Source organism: Chlorocebus sabaeus, chromosome 12 (genome assembly GCF_047675955.1).
Source record: "Chlorocebus sabaeus isolate Y175 chromosome 12, mChlSab1.0.hap1, whole genome shotgun sequence".
Lineage (NCBI taxonomy): Eukaryota > Metazoa > Chordata > Mammalia > Primates > Cercopithecidae > Chlorocebus > Chlorocebus sabaeus.
In genome coordinates, this window is record NC_132915.1 from 60,574,149 (window position 1) to 60,592,614 (window position 18,466).

General features: G+C 35.8%; 1 long non-coding RNA gene across 1 annotated transcript in view; it reads left to right on the forward strand.

Moving 5' to 3' along the window:
- Positions 1-17,525: 17,525 nt before the first annotated feature.
- Positions 17,526-18,466, forward strand: part of LOC140713077 (uncharacterized) — a 28,450-nt gene continuing 27,509 nt past the window's right edge. The window contains exon 1 of the long non-coding RNA XR_012094936.1: positions 17,526-17,610. This is a non-coding gene — a long non-coding RNA (uncharacterized lncRNA). The remainder of the gene's footprint in view (positions 17,611-18,466) is intronic.

The window sequence follows — 18,466 nt, forward strand, 5'->3', positions numbered from 1 at the left end:
TGGTAGCATCACATTACTCAACTTCAAACTATACTGCAGTGCTAAAACAACCAAAACAGCATGACACTCATACAAAAGCAGACACACAGACCAGTGGAACAAAATAGAGGCTCAAACTATACTGCAGTGCTACGACAACCAAAACAACATGACATTCATACAGAAACAGACACATAGACCAATGGAACAGTGCTACAACAACCAAAACAGCATGACATTCACACAAAAACAGACACATAGACCAATGGAAGAGAATAAAGGCCCAAGGGTAAGACTGTACACCTACAACCATCTGATCTTCAACAAAGTTGACAAAAGCAAGCAAGGTAAAGGACTCCCTATTCAATAAATGGTGCTGAGATAACTGGCTAGCCATACGCAGAAGGTTGAAACTGGACTCCTTAAACCATATACAAAAATAATCACAAGAGGGATTGAAGACTTAAATGTAAAACCCAAAACTGTAAGACCCCTGGAAGACAACCCAGACAATATGATTCACGACACAGACAGAGGCAAAGATTTCATGATGAAAACAGTAAAATCAATTGCAACAAAAGCAAAAATTGACAAATGAGATCTAATTAAACTAAAGAGCTTCTGCACAGCAAGAGAAACTATCAGCAGAATAAACAGACAACCTACAGAATGGAAGAAAAATTTTGCAAACTGTGCATCTGACAAAGACCTAATATTTAGCATCTTAAGAAACTTAAACCTTTTTACAAGAAAGAAAAAAAAAACATTAAAAAAATTGGCAAAGGACATGAGCAGAGACTTTTCAAAAGAAGACATACATGTGGCCAAGAAACATATGAAAAACTGCTCAACATCACTGATCATTAGAGAAACGTAAATCAAAACTACAATGAGCTACCACCTCACACTATTCAGAATGGCTATTATGAAAAAGTCAAAAATAACATATGCTGGTGAGGCTACAGAAAAAATGGAACACTTACAGACTGTTAGTGGGAGTGTAAATTAGTTCAAACATTGTGGAAGACAGTGTGGTAACTCCTCAAAGACCTAAAAACAGGACTACCATTCAACCCAGCAATCCCATTACTGGGTATATACCCAAAGGAACAGAAATCATTCTATCATAAAGCCACATGCATGCATATGTTCATTGCAGCACTATTTACAATAGCAAAGACATCCAATCAACCTAAGTGCCCATCAGTGGTAGACTAGACAAAGAAAACGTGGTACACATACACCATAGAATACTATGAAGCCACAAAAAGAATAAGATCATGTCCTTTGCAGGAACATGGATGAGGCTGGAGGTCACTATCCTTAGCAAACTAACACAGGAATAGAAAACCAAATACCGCAAGTTCTCACTTATAAGTGGGAGCTAAATTATGAGAACACATGGACACATAGAGGGGAACAATAGACAGTGGGGCCTAGACAAGGGTATAGGATGGGAGAAAGAAGAGTATCAGGAGAAATAACTAATGGGTACTCTGTTTAATACCTGGGTGACAAAATAATCTGTATAAGAAACCCTCAGGACATGAGTTTACCTATATAACAAACTTGCACCCTGGAACCTAAAATAAAAGTTCAAATAAAAAGACATAGGAGTAATGTATAGTGGATAGTTGATTGATAATAGGTATCCCATCTTACAGGCTTTGTTGTAAAGATACTACAGATTCTTTGAACAACTTTTAACAGAGTTCCACAAGCTGGACTGAGAGTAAAGACACCAGGCATTGAACAGTGAAATATGGTCTTCCCCATTAGTTAAAAGTCTAAAAATTCTCCTATATCTGAGGAGATCTGAGACATAGTCCCAGATACACAAAGTAACAGCTATCTAGAATGGGGTAGGGGCAGGGGAAATATCTAAAGCTCTTCTGTAGTAATCAGAAGATATCAGAAAAATATCAGAAAAATATTCTCTGTAAACTTTAAGAGTCTGAGGCAAAGTCAAGCCCTCAGTTACCAAATGGAGACTTCAGTTCTACCATTTTCAAAGGACGATTTTCACTACTTAAAGCTTTTTGTAAAACATTATAAGAGCAGGTGTTTGGGAGAAAAGATATATCAGAGTTGAGTTCAATTTTGTATTTTTTAGAATGAAGCACAATAAATGAACTGAAATATCTAAATAAAGGGTTTAACAGCTAACACTTACAAAAATTACTATTTCCTAAGTGCTACATATGTGTAATTATTCAATACTTACAACAAATCTATGAGGTAGTTATTATTATCTTCATTTTAGAGATGAAAACTTTGAAACACAACAAGGTTAAATAAACTGCCATACAATCAGAAAAAGGAAGGCCAGTGTACAGATTCAGATACATCTTACACAAATTCTGTGCTGTTAGCCATTGTGCACCTGAAATAACTCTAACTCTATTATCCAGGCAAACTTACTGCTCTAGCACCTGAAATCTCAATAACTTAAGTTAGAAACATTATTGCTCCCGCACATTACAATCTAATGTTTGTGTGTGCGTGTGTGCACTTGTGTGTGTGTGTGAGTGTGTTGGGAGGAGACAGAAGAGGGACTTGGGCCATTTCCAACTTATGACCTGCCATCTATTATGTCTTCCAGGGTCTCTAGAGAAGAGAAAATAAAGTAGAATTGTGTGAAGATGATTTTTATTCAGAGTTGAACATATACCCATTTTTTTTCACTGGCCTAACTTCCAGGGGCTGAGGAAGCACGTAACTGAGCCCAGAAAAGCAGATATATCTATCTCTGTCACAAGACAGGGCCTATATAGTGAAGAAGTTAAAACAAATCTGGAGAAGCGATACCAACTCTTAGCATTGTTATTCACTGAGAATTTCTCTTTACTATGAAAAATCCATTTCATGCTTGTCTACTTTGGTAAATCACAAAATTGAGTTTTAAATTGGTTAAAAATGAGAGTGATCACAAGGAAACTGAAAGGCATTTGATGTTGATAATCAGAGGCTGGCATTTGCCCAGATGTTAACATAATCTAATTCTAGTTCATGATCATAATCTGTGTTATTTCTCTTCTTGGAGAACGGGTGCTGATTTCTTGCAAGCTGTTGTCCTAATAAATGCCAAAATGTTGGGTTTTATTTTTCCAAATATAGAGAAAGACCCATAAGATACACTATTGTAAACTATATTCTGTAATATTTAGCAGAAACTAAGATACATATCGCAAACTACAAGAGAAAAAACATGGCTTTCATATTTGCTATAATATCTGAATCCCAACACCTTGGCAACCACTCAGTAGGTGAAAGACCTACTTGAAGAGTTGCCTTTATTCTCACCATAGAACCGAGTGATTTGAAAAGGGAGATAAATGTACAGTTTATTGAGTTTCACAAATGTTGTATTAGAATAAATTTCTCATTAAGAATTTACATTCATATTTAACAGTATAAGGAAGAAAGTATTCTGCTGTTATTGTTATATTGTAATAAATGAATCATTAAATATTTTCTTATTCATAAAACTTTGTTCATATTTAGTGGCATCATTCAGTAGATGACTGTAATATATTAATTGTAAATAGCTTTTTAAACTTAAATCTGGGATAATGTGATTTTAGAAACTGTCAAGATAGAGACAAGAGATTAGAAGAAGAGAAGAGTGAATTAAGAGACAAATGCAAAACCTGGAAAAGGAGTATACACTGGGACCAACATTTGCTTTTATTATCATATTTTTTAGTCTTTAGAGTCCAAAGACTATGAAAACAATGCCAATACTAGGATATTATATATTTCTTCTTCTTCTTTTTTCCAATATGGGAGGATGAGGAATAATTTTCAGTTTGGGGTACATTTGAATTTTTACAAAACATGCAATAATACTATACAGCATAATGAAGGAACAAAGATATATTCATTTAAAAAACAGATTTGTGATCTTCTACTTATTGGTTGTATAACCTTTCAGATTTCACTGAATCTCTCAGGAATTCAATTTACTGTCTGCAAAAACAGGGATAAGAAGAATCACTAACTTATGGAAGTACTGTGTGCCTTAACTGAAGCAATACATATAAAGCACTTGTACCGTATCAGGGCATATGTTATGACCTCAGTGAATCTATGCTATGAATACCATCATATGAGCTATTATTGTCACCCCAAAGCATTAATTACTTTAATCTTTCCATCTGCTACTTTTTGTTACGTATTTGTTCACATAGTATTAAAGCAGAAACCTATTTATTTAAAGCAAAAGGTGATGAGGAGTAAAAAACCATATATCTGAGAGACCTCTGGAGAAAGCCAGGTTGTGTTCCCTTTGGTTTTATGTCACAGCACTAGCATGAGCCATAGGAAGGAATATACAAAACGCATATTATATTTTCAAACAATATCAAATCTAAAATGGTTTAAGAAAAACTTTGAGAGAAACTCAACTGAAATCGAGGCAAAGGTCTCAGAACTCTGAGCCCAACATAACAAAACATAATTCTGCTGAGAAGGATGCAAACTAATGTCTCTAGGGATGCATAAATACTAATAGATATTCAATGAACAGAGAAGACAGGAAACATTATTACTGAATAACTCCTGGGAGTATTACTGGCAAACAAATTAAATATGAATTTATATCGAAACGTAAGAGCTACGAAGAGCGATATGAAATGTTAAATGCTTAATAACAGTGAAGTACTTGTTTCAGCTGAAACAACTCAGGGAATCCATGATTACGCGATTATGAATGGGTGACTCTGCTGAGAGAACTCTCCTATGCTCGATTATTTTAGGGGGGATGGTGAGAGAAACTGGTTGAAGGCAGAGTCCCAGTTGACTAATATTTTCATTGGGAGAATGTCAAGAACCACTCTTGTTGAAGGAGAAAAGCATATAGTGGAAAATCAAACAAGGTGATTAAGGGAAAGCAAGTTTAGGATGAGTTATTAAAGGAAGCCTTCTTGACAACAAGACTACCAAGGAAATATAGTGCCGCTTTTCTGGTAATAAAATACTTTATAGTATATAAAAATGATGAAAATAAGAAAAACATCATAGATGTGATTATAAGCTATTTCATAATGGCACTTTTGACCAATATAAAGATGCCAATATTGGATTTCTGGGTTAAGATACTGGCAAGTAAGAAGAATTGGCTTTGCTTTCCTCAGTGGTCTCAATTAAGTATTTTAATTTTGGTATTTCAGGTCTCTTTTCAATTTATTTTTGGCGTGGCCATAGCTACCACCTAACCCAAGTAGTTTGCCCTATTACCTGCTTCCTTGTTTGCTTTAATGCTCCCTGACTCCAACATAAGTTACTAAACGTGGCCTAACATAGTAACTTTAATTACTTCCTTGTTGCTAATCTGTGAGAGAGCCAAAATAAAATGTAGAGACCAATCTCTAAAATGTAACATTTTATTTGTAAATCACAGAATGCAATATGGGGCATACACACACACTAAGTGGTCCTCAGTATGTCAAAGAATAAAGAGAAAGTTGGGTTTCATAAAAAGAGAGAACTATTGTGTATTGTTTTGAAAAAAAGTTCATTGGCATTAGTAAAGTTTTGAGGGTTTGGCAAACCGATTTGTGTGTGATGGCAGTAGGTAAAAGCTAGTCGTAGTCTTAAGAGTCTACCAGCAGGTCATTTCAGCAGCTATTAGGTAAAAGTAGTCTTAGGGTTACAGAGGGCAGTCTCAGCAATCTGGCTTGCAGGAAATTATATTCTTGGAGCAGTTTTATGTGCCCCAGGTTCTTTTCCCCCTGACCTCTTGATTCTGATTTAGTTGAGTATGGTGAAAATGACTTAATCTGTATGAACAACTTTAACATATTTTAATGGCTCCCAATTACCTACAAACTCCTCAATAAAGAAAAAAAAAGGTCATATTAATGTTGAGATTGTGTCAAGCATTGAGCCAGATACTTTTAGTCTCACTGTATTAAAAGGAGGAGAGAAACTATCTTCCTGCATAACAGAAAGTGGTAGAGCATTTAGGCTCTCTGTTGGTTGCTGATAGGGTTGCCCTTTCTGAATCTACCTCTGCATCCATTGTAGGGATTATAATTTCCCATAATGTAGCAAAGGGAAATGCAAAATGCAAATGGGTGGTACAAAAACTACATCATTAGAATGAATGAATTTATATGAACAACAAGAAGGAGATATCTGTGAGTAGGGGACTTTAGAAGGCTTTGTTTGTTTCTCAAGCATTCTTCCATGTAAAGGAATAATTATAGATGTTCTACCATTGTGGTTATAATAAATTCCTATCTACATCCTCAGATTACTAAGAGAGAAACTGGAGAAAACTCCTCCACTGTCATGTAGAATTATACTAGAAATGCAAAAGTATTTGGTTATCAGTTGTACACAAATACAGGCAATTTCTGGTTTATGATGTGAGGGAAGAATGAAGGATTCTTAACAAAATCAGATAGAAATTAACTGAAATACATAGTGACAAATTTACCCTGCTTATGAGAATAAATGAGGCAGCAGGTCAATAATGTTATTTTAGGCAGGTAGAGTTTTACAGGTAGATCATGGAAATATATATAATATGATTAGCTGTATGTTTTAGCCATTTATTTTGACTTTGATGTTTTGAGTGTATCAATAGCATTGTAATGTTATTTCATCAATGGTAAATGATCCTCCCCAAACTAGTGTTAGGATGCTGCCTCTCTCAGAAGTATAAAGGAATGGCTGGGGTGTCTAACTAGGCCTTTCTAGCTTTGTCTTTCCTATTTGTTCTGCAAGTTGTCTCCTGATTTTCATTTCTCAATTTCTCTTCTCCCTCATTTCACATGAATGCGCTCCATCCAGTTTCATTTCACTGAAAGATTATTATTCAATGTAAAAAATTATTCAGGCATTATCAGTTCAAATATCCAATTCATTGGGTTTTCAGAATTCTCGTTAGTTGAAGTTTGGTAACTGATAAGTATAGACCTCCAAGCCCCTGGCTCTGCCCATTTAAACATAACACAGTGGCCTAATACAACCAACAAATTCCTTCCTTTTTCCCTTATAAATCAGGTCCTCAATGATGTAGCTCCATGATATTAACATGTTGCTGTCTGATTTTCTGAGTCTGTGAACTTGTGCTCTCTTGCTTTAATTAGGACTTTGACAGATCTCCATTTCCTGAAATGCTCTTCTAATCAAATGTCTGAAGATTCAAGTCCCCAATTTGTATTCTAGCTGTCTTTTTCTTGCCAGTCTCCCTTTTTGAACTCTCTCTCAAACCTTCTTTGACATGTCCCATCTTGTAACATTTGGATAGCATACACAGATCCTAATGGCATTTTGCCAGTCTTTGGGGTAAGGGAATATTTCCTAAACAGCATTAAAAATAAATAAATTAATTAAAAATATGAAATTGAACACATTAACAATACAATACAATCTTCTACTGCTCAAATTTCATAACTAAGGGAGGACAACACAAACTATCTAGAATGGAAAAAAGACTATTTTCCACACAGATAAATGAAAATGATCTCATATCCAAAACATATAAAGAACTACAAATCGACAAGTAAAAGGCAAAAAAACATGGCAGAGTGTCAGGAACATGCAACGCATATTACCAAAGAAACTGTCTATAGCTTCAACAAATATATAATGATTTGCACATGTTCATTAGTAATGAAGAAAATGCAAAGGAAAAATTATAATGAAATGATGTTATAGCTAAAAGAGAATATGATAAATTAAATGACTACTATGTTCTGAATGTTTGTGTACCTCCCAAATTTATATGTTAAAATTTGAACCCCAAAGGTAATGATATAAGGAAGTGGGGTCTTTGGGAGGTTTGTAGGTCATGAGGACAGAGTGGTCATGAATGAGATTAGCGTCCTTCTAAAAGAGCCCCCAGAAAGTGCATCTGCCCCTTTTCTGCCATGTTAGGATACAGATGACAGATATCCATAAACCAGTAAGCAGGCCTTCACCAGACAGTGAATTGCTGACACCTTATTCTGGATTTCCCAGCCTCCAGAAGTGGGGGAATAAACTATTGCTGCATATAAGTCACCCAGTTTATGGTACTTTGTCATAGCAGCCAGAGCAGTCTAAGACAATGACTGACAAACAAATAGGCAATGGGAATTCTCTTACATTGCTAGGGGACATGTAAATTGGTACAAATATTTGGAAAGGTCTTCGGCATTATCCACTATCAAACTCAGTGTCCTACAGACTAAATTTCAGACAAAACCAATTTTCATGCATATGCATAACAAAAAATATGTAACAGTACAGTGTTGGTGGTACAGTGGTGAGCATAGCTGCCTTCAAAAAAATGTATAACATACATACAAATATTTATGATATTTTATCACCATCAAAACCTACTAGAAACATTAGGTCTGTCAACCATAGAATATATAAATTAATTGTGGTATTTTCATATAATAATATGCCATGAGCAATAAAATTAAACTCTATATATATGCAAAAATATGGATGAATCACAAACAGAATTTTAGTAACAAACCCAGTTATAATAGAATATATGTCACATGAGTCTATATACATAATTAAAAAAAATCGAGCTAAATTAATCTCTATTCTAGGTAGTTAAGATAGTGGTTTCTTTTAAATAATATGTAGGAGGTAGAGATTTGGCAGAGACACAGAGACAGCTTTTGGGCTACTGTTAAAATCTGAAAATCATTATATGTGTATATTTGCTTTGTGATAATTCTTCAAACTGTGTCCTTATGAATTCTGTAATTTTGGGTGTCCATTACTAAAAGGAAAAATACAGTAATTCTCATTGGGATCAAATGTGTTTTATTTGACTACTGGACTTAGAAAAAGAGCATGTTAAATTCATTTTTTATCCACATATCTAGTTTTTAAAAATTGCTCCAGGCATAGTGGCTCATGCCTATAATCCCAGCACTTTGGGATGCCAACACAGGAAAATCACCTGAAGTTTGAGACCAGCCTGGGCAACCCATGACAGATTCCATCTCTACGAAAATTAAAATGAAATAATTAGTTTAGCATGAGTGGCACATATGTGTAGTCCCAGCTACTTGGGAGACTGAGGCAGGAGGGTTAACCCAGGAGGTTAATGCTGCAAGGAACCATGATTATGCCACTGCATTTCAGCTGGGGTGATAGTGTGAGACTTTGTATCAAAAGTAATAATCATCATAATAATTGTCATAAAAGATATGGTAGTTGAAAGTTTTGAAGACTGTTTCTAATGCTGGAAGTCATATCTCCATTATAGAAATATGAATATCAAAAATAAATAAAATGCAATACACCATGTCTTTTCTCTTTTTCAAAATGTGAATTATTTGAAGGTAAAAGTCATTAATAATTCATTTTAATAATCCAGTTGCTGATTGGAAGTTAATTTATTTTATTGATACATAATATTTGTACACATTTCTGGAGTACATGCGATATTTTCTCACATGTATAGAATGTGTAATGATCAGTCATGTTATTTAGGGTATCCATCACCTCAAGTATTTATCATTTCTATGTTTTGAGAACATTTCAAGTCCTCTTTTCTAGCTATTTTGAAATACATAATACATTGTTGTTAACTATACTCACCCTACTCTATTATCAAACATAAGAACTTATTTCTTCTACCTATCTGTATGTTTGTACCTATTCATTAACCTCTCTTCATCCTCCCGCCCCCACCTATGCAGCATTTTCAGCCTCTGGTATCCATCATTCTACTCTCTACTTCCATGAGATCAACTTTTTTAGCTCATATATCTAAGTACATGTGATATTTGTCTTTCTGTGCCTGGCTTATTTCACTTAACTTAATGACCTTCAGTTCCATTCATGTTGCTATAAATGACATGATTTCATTCTTTTTTATGGTCAAGTAGTATTCCATTATGTATACATACCACATTTTCTGTATTCATTCATCTGTTGATGGACACAAGTTGATTCCATATATTTGCTATTGTGAATAGTGCTACAGTAAACATGAGGGTGCAGGTATCCTTTTGATATACTGAATTCTTTTCCTTTGGATAAATATCTAGCAGTGGGATTACTGGAATGTATGGTGGTTCTATTTTTAGTTTTCGGAAAAATCACCATGTTTTTCATGATGTCTATACAATTTACATTGCCACCAATAGTGTAGAAGCTCCACATCCTCATCAGCATCTGTTATTTTTTGTCTTTTTAACAATAGCCATGCTAACTGTGTGTGAGGATATCTTATTGTGGTTTTGATTCACATTTGCCTGATGATTAGTGATGCCAAAAATATTTTCATATGTCCGTTGGCCATTTTCATGCCTTTTTCTGAAAAATGTCTATTCATGCCCTTTGCCCATTTTCTTTTTGTTTTTCTTTTTTTTTTTTTTTTTTTTTTTTTTGTTTTGAGATGGGGTCTCACTCTGTTGCTCAGGCTGGAGTGCTGTGGCATGATTTTAGCTCACTGCAACCTCCGCCTCCCAGTTCAAGCAATTCTCCTGCCTCAGCCTCCCAAGTAGCTGGGATTACAGACACATGCCAACTCACCTGGCTAGTTTTTGTATTTTTAGTAGAGATGAGGTTTCACCATGTTGGCCAGGCTGGTCTCGAACTCCTGACCTCAAGTGATCCGCCTGCCTCAGCCTCCCAAATTGCTGGGATTTTAGACGTGAGCCACCACATCCGACTCTTTTGTGGTCAGGATTATTTGTTTTCTCTTTTTTTTTTTTTAATTATACTTTAAGTTCTGTGGTACACGTGCAGAATGTGCAGTTTGGTTACATAGTTATACATGTGCCATAGTGGTTTGCTGCACCCATCAACCCGCCACCTACTATCCCTGCCCTAGCCCCCCAAACCCAAATAGGCCCTGGTGTGTTATGTTACCCTCCCTGTATCCATGTGTTCTCATTGTTCAACTCCCACTTATGAGAATATGCAGTGTTTGTTTTCTGTTCTTGTGTTAGTTTGCCGAGAATGATGGTTTCCAGCTTCATCTATGTCCCTGAAAAGGGCGTGAACTCATCCTTTTCTATGGCCATAGTACTCCACGGTGTATATATGTCACACTTTATTTTTCCAATCTATCATTGATGGACATTTGGGTTGGTTCCAAGTCTTTGCTACTGTGAATAGTGCCACAATAAACATATATGTGCATGTGTCTTTATAGTAGAATGATATATAAACCTTTAAGTATATACCCAGTAATGAGATTGCTCAGTCAAATGGTATTTCTAGTTCTAGATCCTTGAAGAATCACCACACTGTCTTCCACAATGGTTGAACTAATTTACACTCCCAACAGTGTAAAAGCATTCTTATTTCTCCACATCCTCTCTAGCATCTGTTATTTCCTGACTTTTTAATGATTACCATTCTAACTGGTGTGAAATGGTATGTCATTGTGGTTTTGATTTACATTTCTCTAATGACAAGTGATGATAAGCTGTTGAGTAGTTGCAGGTTCTTGTATATTCTGGATATTAGTCTCTTGTCAGATGAATAGTTTGCAGATATTTTCTCCCAATCAGCAAGTTGTCTCTTTATTGTTTTATTTGCTGTGCAGAAGATTTTTAGTTTACTGTAGTTTTATTTTGTCTATTTTTGTTTTTGTTGCCTGTTTTTGAGGTCATAGCCGTAAAGTCTTGCCTAGACCAATATCCTGAAATGTTTCCCCTGTATTTTCTTTAAGTAGTATTATAGTTTTGGGTCTTATGTTTAAGTCTTTAATCATCTTGAGTTGATTCTTATAATGGTGAGAGACACAGGTGCACATTTTCATTCTTCTGCATATGGAGATCCAATTTACCCAGAACAATTTATTGAATAGGGTGTTCTTTCTCCAGTGTACATCCTTGGTGTCTTTTTACAAAATCAGTTTGCTGTTAGTACATGGATTTATTTCTGGATTCCCTATTCTGTTGCATTGATCTATGTGTCTGTTTTTTTACCAATATCATGCTGTTTTGGTTATGACAACGTTCGAATATATTTCATAGTCAGGCAGTGTGAGGCATCTGATTGATACTTTAATATTATCCATGTGCCCAGGCATTCATTCCACATTTGCTGAATTACACTCATAATGCCATGTGGCTTTCTGCACTGTGGCTTAAGACATTTTTTTAAGTTTGGCTCCCCTTTTGGTTATTACCTTTGAATCTGGGAACAGAGATAACTTCTCCATTTCCCCTTTGTCAGCCCTCAGTCATTTTTTTAAATTCATGAGAGCATAATTTTTTTTTCTGTTCCAGTGCTTTTTGAAATAATATCTTGGTTTATAAGCAAACTTGCCAAGATCTAAGTGTCCAGCCTCTGTGCCACTTAGACTTTAGCAATATTCAGGTAAAACTGCTAACAAAATATATGAATAGTGATAATCATTATTACACCTGAAATAATTACCGTTTAGACATATGATATGCCCTATAATAAAGAAAGTGGTAACTATTCACCAAAGGGCTTACTTAAAATATTAGCAAAACTTCCCAGCTACAAGTTGGAATCAATAGATACAAGGTATTCATGCTGTATGAGTCCTCAATCCTCTTCTGAGAAGTGACATGATTCGACAACATATAGGTGACTACACAACAATTTCTAGGACAAAATATCCTCCTGAGTTCTCTCTGTATAAAATACATGTTGGGGTAGCCTTGTAAGCCAATATCAACATTCTGTGTTTCAGCATCAAATATTCTGGGTTTAGAAATGTCAGATGCCCAGAGCAATGATGAAAAACAAGAGTTGCCCAATTCCTGGTGATCTTGCAGGAGCTCAGCTCATGGGCTTTCTCTACCAAATGTGGGAGAAAGAGGAATTGGCGACTCTCAGCTCATTTCTAGGCAACCAGAGGAGAACTTCTATTTATCAAATAATGGTGATCAGCCCTCAACAGCAACTAACAACTGGTAAGCAACAACTATGTTCCAGGCCTCTTCTAGGTGCCTTATATATGCAACTGGAGTAGGTAACAATATAATCTGAAGGCGAATAATGTGTTTGGTGATATCACAAAATTCAGAGACCATATTAGCATGCCTAGACTAGCCACAATTTTGGTCTAATCCTCACTCTCTTGCTACAATCCTCACTCTTACTACAATCCTCACCCTCGTCACAAATATACAAGCTGGCTCGAGCTGACTCATACTAAAGGATGGGGAAGAAATACCTGTCTCACTCTTTCCTATCATGCTGTGCTAAAGCCAGTTGAGAATTTTCATGCCAGTCATTCCAGGTGGAGGAACCAGTTTTTCCCAGCGACTAATTGCTTATCCAGTGGCAACTGTGTCTAGTAGCTAGCAATGCAGCGTTGAGGGAGGGCATAATTATATTCAAACCCTCTTGCTTAGGTTTCAGAAGGTTGTTAAAAAAAATTGATATCACTTTCAGTATAATGTTCAATTCAAGGTCCTTAACCAAAGGAGTCCAAGACCCTTTGTAAGGTTATGTTACATTACCCACACCCAACTCTATTACCTCCATCACTCTGCACTCTCAGACTCCGCAGTGAAGAAGCAATTTCTGTGGAAACTTGCTATCTCCCTTGGGAAAACATTCTTTCTAGTTAGGAGGGGGCTATGGATGAAAATGTGACTAAACAAACTCTCTTCCCTCAATGCTGCCACTTGTGTGAGTACAGATTCCTCCCCTGATCATAATGATTTTTAAGGAAGAACAAACATATTCTCAGCTTTATTTAGTTAAAATGGATATACTCCTAACTTCATTACCCTTATAAGGTAATAACCTTAAACTCACTCACACAATCACATTCTAGGATTCAATTATACTGCAACAGGTTTTACCATCTACCTCTGAATGACACCTGAACATTTTTCTCCTTTCCTTCATTATTAATGTGGTCCTAGAACTCAAATCACGGTGAGTCATGGAAAATTGTTTTGGAAAAGTTTTATTTTTACTTCCCAATCATGGGTCTTGATGCATATCACACATGCTTATCCTAATAAGATTTGCTATCTTTATAGCTGGATACAGAAGGGATATGTTTTCTCAACCAATTTTCTAACAGAAGTACCCTGGTATCCTTACGCAAAATGATATATGTCATGTTCAAAGCTAAGTATTAAATGTAAGTTATTAAGAAGAAAGCCTTTATTGACTTCCAGTGGAAAAAAATAGGAGGTCCTTTGTCAGCCCATTTGTGCTACTCTAACAGAATCTCCAAGACTGGATAATTTATAGAGTAGAATTTTATCTTTACACAGTTCAGGAGGCTGGAATGTCCAAGATCAAGGTGCCAGTATCTTACAAGGGCTCTCTTGCAGCATCATCACAGGGCAGACAGTAGAAGGGCAAAAGAAAGTTGAACTTGCCCTTTCATAAGAGCAGGCAGAGCCCTCATGTCATAATCACCTCTCAAGGGGTCCACCTCTTAATACTGTTACAATGGCAATTACTTTTCAACATGAGTTTTAGAGGAGACTTATTTACATCACTAAGAAAAGACACTCTTATGTTCCCTCCCACTGTCTGAAAATTTCTATTATCTATAGAAGTCAGCCCTGGGAAGCCTTGACAAATTATTTAGGAGCTCATATATATGGAAGTAGTTAGACACAACTTAAAGTTCTACCTTACTAGGCACTCTACTTCACCTGTATTAATCCCTCAAAAAATTTCTAGTCGTTACTCTTTCATTGATAGTTTTAATCAATATAGTATATCAAGAGGATTTTTTCATTTAGTTTTATTGTTATTTTTAACTTTTTTTTTCCTCAATTGGCATTGACATGTTCTTCTCACAGCTCAAACCTACAAAAATTATCTGCAATACTTAAATTCAAAGTATAACCTGAGAGGAGGATTGATGTTTCTGTGCTAATTTCTAGAAAATTCTGATATTGGTTGTTATTTTAGATTTTATTTTTTAGATTTGTCTCTTTGGGGAGAAAGAATAGCAACTTTTTCTCTTAATCCTAGTTTAGAAAGTAAGGGCTTTAATTTAATAACCAATAGACTTCTCATTATTTATATGAGAAGAAAATAAATCTCTAAATCTCTGGTTGCTCATTTCAAATAGTTAGAAGAGGTAAAATCAGAGCAAAACTGTGAACTTAACTGGATTGTTGGAGTACAAATTACTTGGCTTAGGCAGGTGGGATAACAACACAGTGGGATATAGTTAGTATGAATACTTGATAATATACAGGCTTAAATATTTACTTAAGCATTTGTTAGGTATGTCTTCTACATATTAGACACTTAGCTATAAGTTTGTATATATTTACTCCATGTATAGGTCACTTTGTAATGAAATTAAATTAACTTCAATCTCAGAAATGCCATAAGACATATTTAAAAATGATATTATCTACATATTAGTGATGCTTCAGTAACTGGAGATCACCTGATTCCAAGTCGATAAATGCATCTCTCATCATCGTTAATCAATCAAAAGTATGTACCAAGGGTACTGTCACCATCAGTTGTTTGAATTGTTCCAAATTAATGCATGAAAAATAGTAAATTCTCAAAGGCCAATCGATTTATTTTTATATGCCATATGTTGGGATGACCCCTCCCCTCCTCACTTCAAAAAAAAAAAAAAAAAAAGCAGTTGTCTTAGTTCATTTTATTTTGCTATGATAAAATACTAGGAACATTTACAAACAATGAAACTTTATTTAGTTCATGGTTCTGGTGACTGAGAAGTCCAAGAGCATGGCATTGGCATCTGATAAGAGCCTTCTTGCTGCATTATAACATGACAGAGGACATTATCTGGCAAGACAGAACAAGAGTGTATGTGCTCAGGTCTTTCTTCTTCTTCCTACAAGCCACCAGTACCATCATGGGGCCCCACTCTGATGACTTTATCTAATTTTAATTACCTCTCAAAGGCCCCACCTCTACATACCATCAACATGTGAATTTGGGTAATAAATTTTCAACACACAAAATTTGGGGGACAAATTTCAAACTATAGCAGTGGTTCTGTGTGGTTTTAAAATCTTGGATTATTTTCTTGATCAGTTCTTACACTTTTATTTCACACTATTTTTTACAGATATTTTATGTTTATTGAAGTATTACAGCATCACATGCATATATCACAACTATCACAGCCCGTATTCCCTGAGCATAGAGTATAAAATAAGGGCTGTGGGCTGGGTGTCCACAACTGTAATCCCAGAACTTCGGTAGGCCAAGGAAGGTGTATCACTTGAGTTCAAGACCAGCCTGTCCAACATGGTGAAACCCCATCACTACTAAAAATACAAAAAAAAACCCCAAAAAAACAGCTGGGTGTGGTGGTGAGTATGTGTAATCCCACATACTCAAGAGGCTGAGGCACAACAATCACTTGAACCCAGGAGGTGGAGGTTACAGTGAGCCGGGGTTGCACCGTTGCACTCCAGCCTTAGCAACAGAGCAAGACTTCGTCTCAAAAGAAAAAAAAAAAAAAAGATGCGTAAAGATACAGGTTAATTGGGTTAATAGAAAAGTGGTCCCAGAGAGCAAGAGTGAAGAACTAAAAGATCGAAAGATGAAGGCAAGAAAGGCAAGTAAGCCACTTCACAGAGGTTTTCTTAAACCGGCTGTATCTGTGACTAAAGTGTTTCATCTAATTAGTCCCCCTTCTTGGGAGCCTATAGAATATGTTACAGATTAATCTATCATTTCCTATCCCTCATTGTTTGGGTTGCTGAGGGGGCATTAGTTCCCTGCATTTTGAGTTTGTGCATACATGAATGCATGTGTTCATTGTCAGAATGAGAGACAGTTCTGAAAGAAAAAAACACTCCATAAATATTTGAGGCCAGTTGCTTAGTACTAAAAAACGCTGAAGCCCACTGAAAACATTACAGCCATGACTGGGCTAAGTGGACAGACCAAGAGACTGTTAAGCTGTGCCCAAGAGGTATACAAAACAAAAACATAGCCAGGGACATTTGATAAGTGTTTGATGTTTACACTATCACAGAGCAAATATTACTGTCACTTATATTACAAACTGTCTTTAGCTCATCTCAAATACTACCCTGCTTTATTTTTTATGTGTTCTCTATTCTCCCTTCTTGTCTAGAATATATATATTTCTAACATAATGAAGAAGGAAATGCACAGGTCCTCTTTCTCATTGCTCCACTCCTGTATTTAATGCTACGGCATTGTTGTATTGGCAGTGAACGGCAACAGAGACAAAATTTTGATGTATCTGCCTAAATTTTCCCTCAGAAATATGTATTCATTTTGGCTAAATTATTCAGTCTTTAATGGACAACTACTCTCTAAATATATAGCCAACGTGGAGAAAGGAATTGGCAGAATGTGATAAAATCAGACAGTATCAACTAAATACAGATTTGATGCCTGAATGGACCAATAATTACTAATTCTGTGCTTCCTCTTGCATTATGTGATCTTTACTGATAGGTTTGGAGGTGTCCTCACCCAAATCTCATCTTGAACTGTAGCTCCCATAATTCCCACGTGTTGTGGGAGAGACTCAGTGGGAGGGAACTGAATTATGGGGGCAGGTCTTTCCCATGCTGTTCTCGTGATAGAGAAAAGGTCTCACGAGATCCGGTGGTTTTATAAAAGGGAGTTCCCCTACGCAAGCCCTCCTACCTGCCACCATGTAAGAGGTGACTTTGCTGCTCTTTGCCTTCCGCCATGATTGTGAGGCCTCCTCAGCCATGTGGAACTGTGAGTCCATTAAACCTCTTATTCTTTATAAATTATCCAGTTTGGGGTATGCTTTTATCAGCAGTGTGAAAATGGGCTAATACATTTACCTAAGAATTATCCTGAGGATTTACACATGCAGGTATCTTTAAAGATAAACTATATATTTACATACACAGTACATGTAAATTTTGTTTTATTGCACTTAATTTAAAACATGTATAGTATATGCATAAGCGGCATATATGACATTTTGTAAATTACTAAGTGTGACAGAAATTCCCGGCCAACCCAAGTAGTTACTGTATTCAGTGCCTAATGTTTGCAGAGATTCTGATTTATCCAGGGAACATTTACATGCAGACTATAACAAGTAAGCAAAGCTTTGTCACTCTTCTGATTAAAGGAATTGATTTGACTTTAGGAAGAGTGACTTTAATTAGCTGTGCAAATGCCATTAATTCCAATTAATCTTCTCACACTGTCAAGACAAAAATCCTGGGAGAAGATAAATTGCGGCAAATCAATATAGCCCTTGTTTTTACCAGGAACAGGTGCTCGAGGAAAGAGGAATATCATTAATGGGTGTCTATATCAAGAAGTATTTATACAAGACAGTAACTCAATGTGAAAAGCTTTTAGATGATTTCTTATATCCTATTTATATATCCATTAATTGTCTTAAATCAAATAGGAAGTGTTTACCACAGAGATTTTGAAAAATTATAATTCTATGGAAAACTATGCTACAAATTCAAATAATCTTATTTACAGTAGAAAATATGAAGATTAAAAACTATGTTCAAATGCATTGTGCTCTCCATGTGTTATTTAGTTCAAATACAAAGAAAAGCATTCTGGTCAACATGGTAGCAAT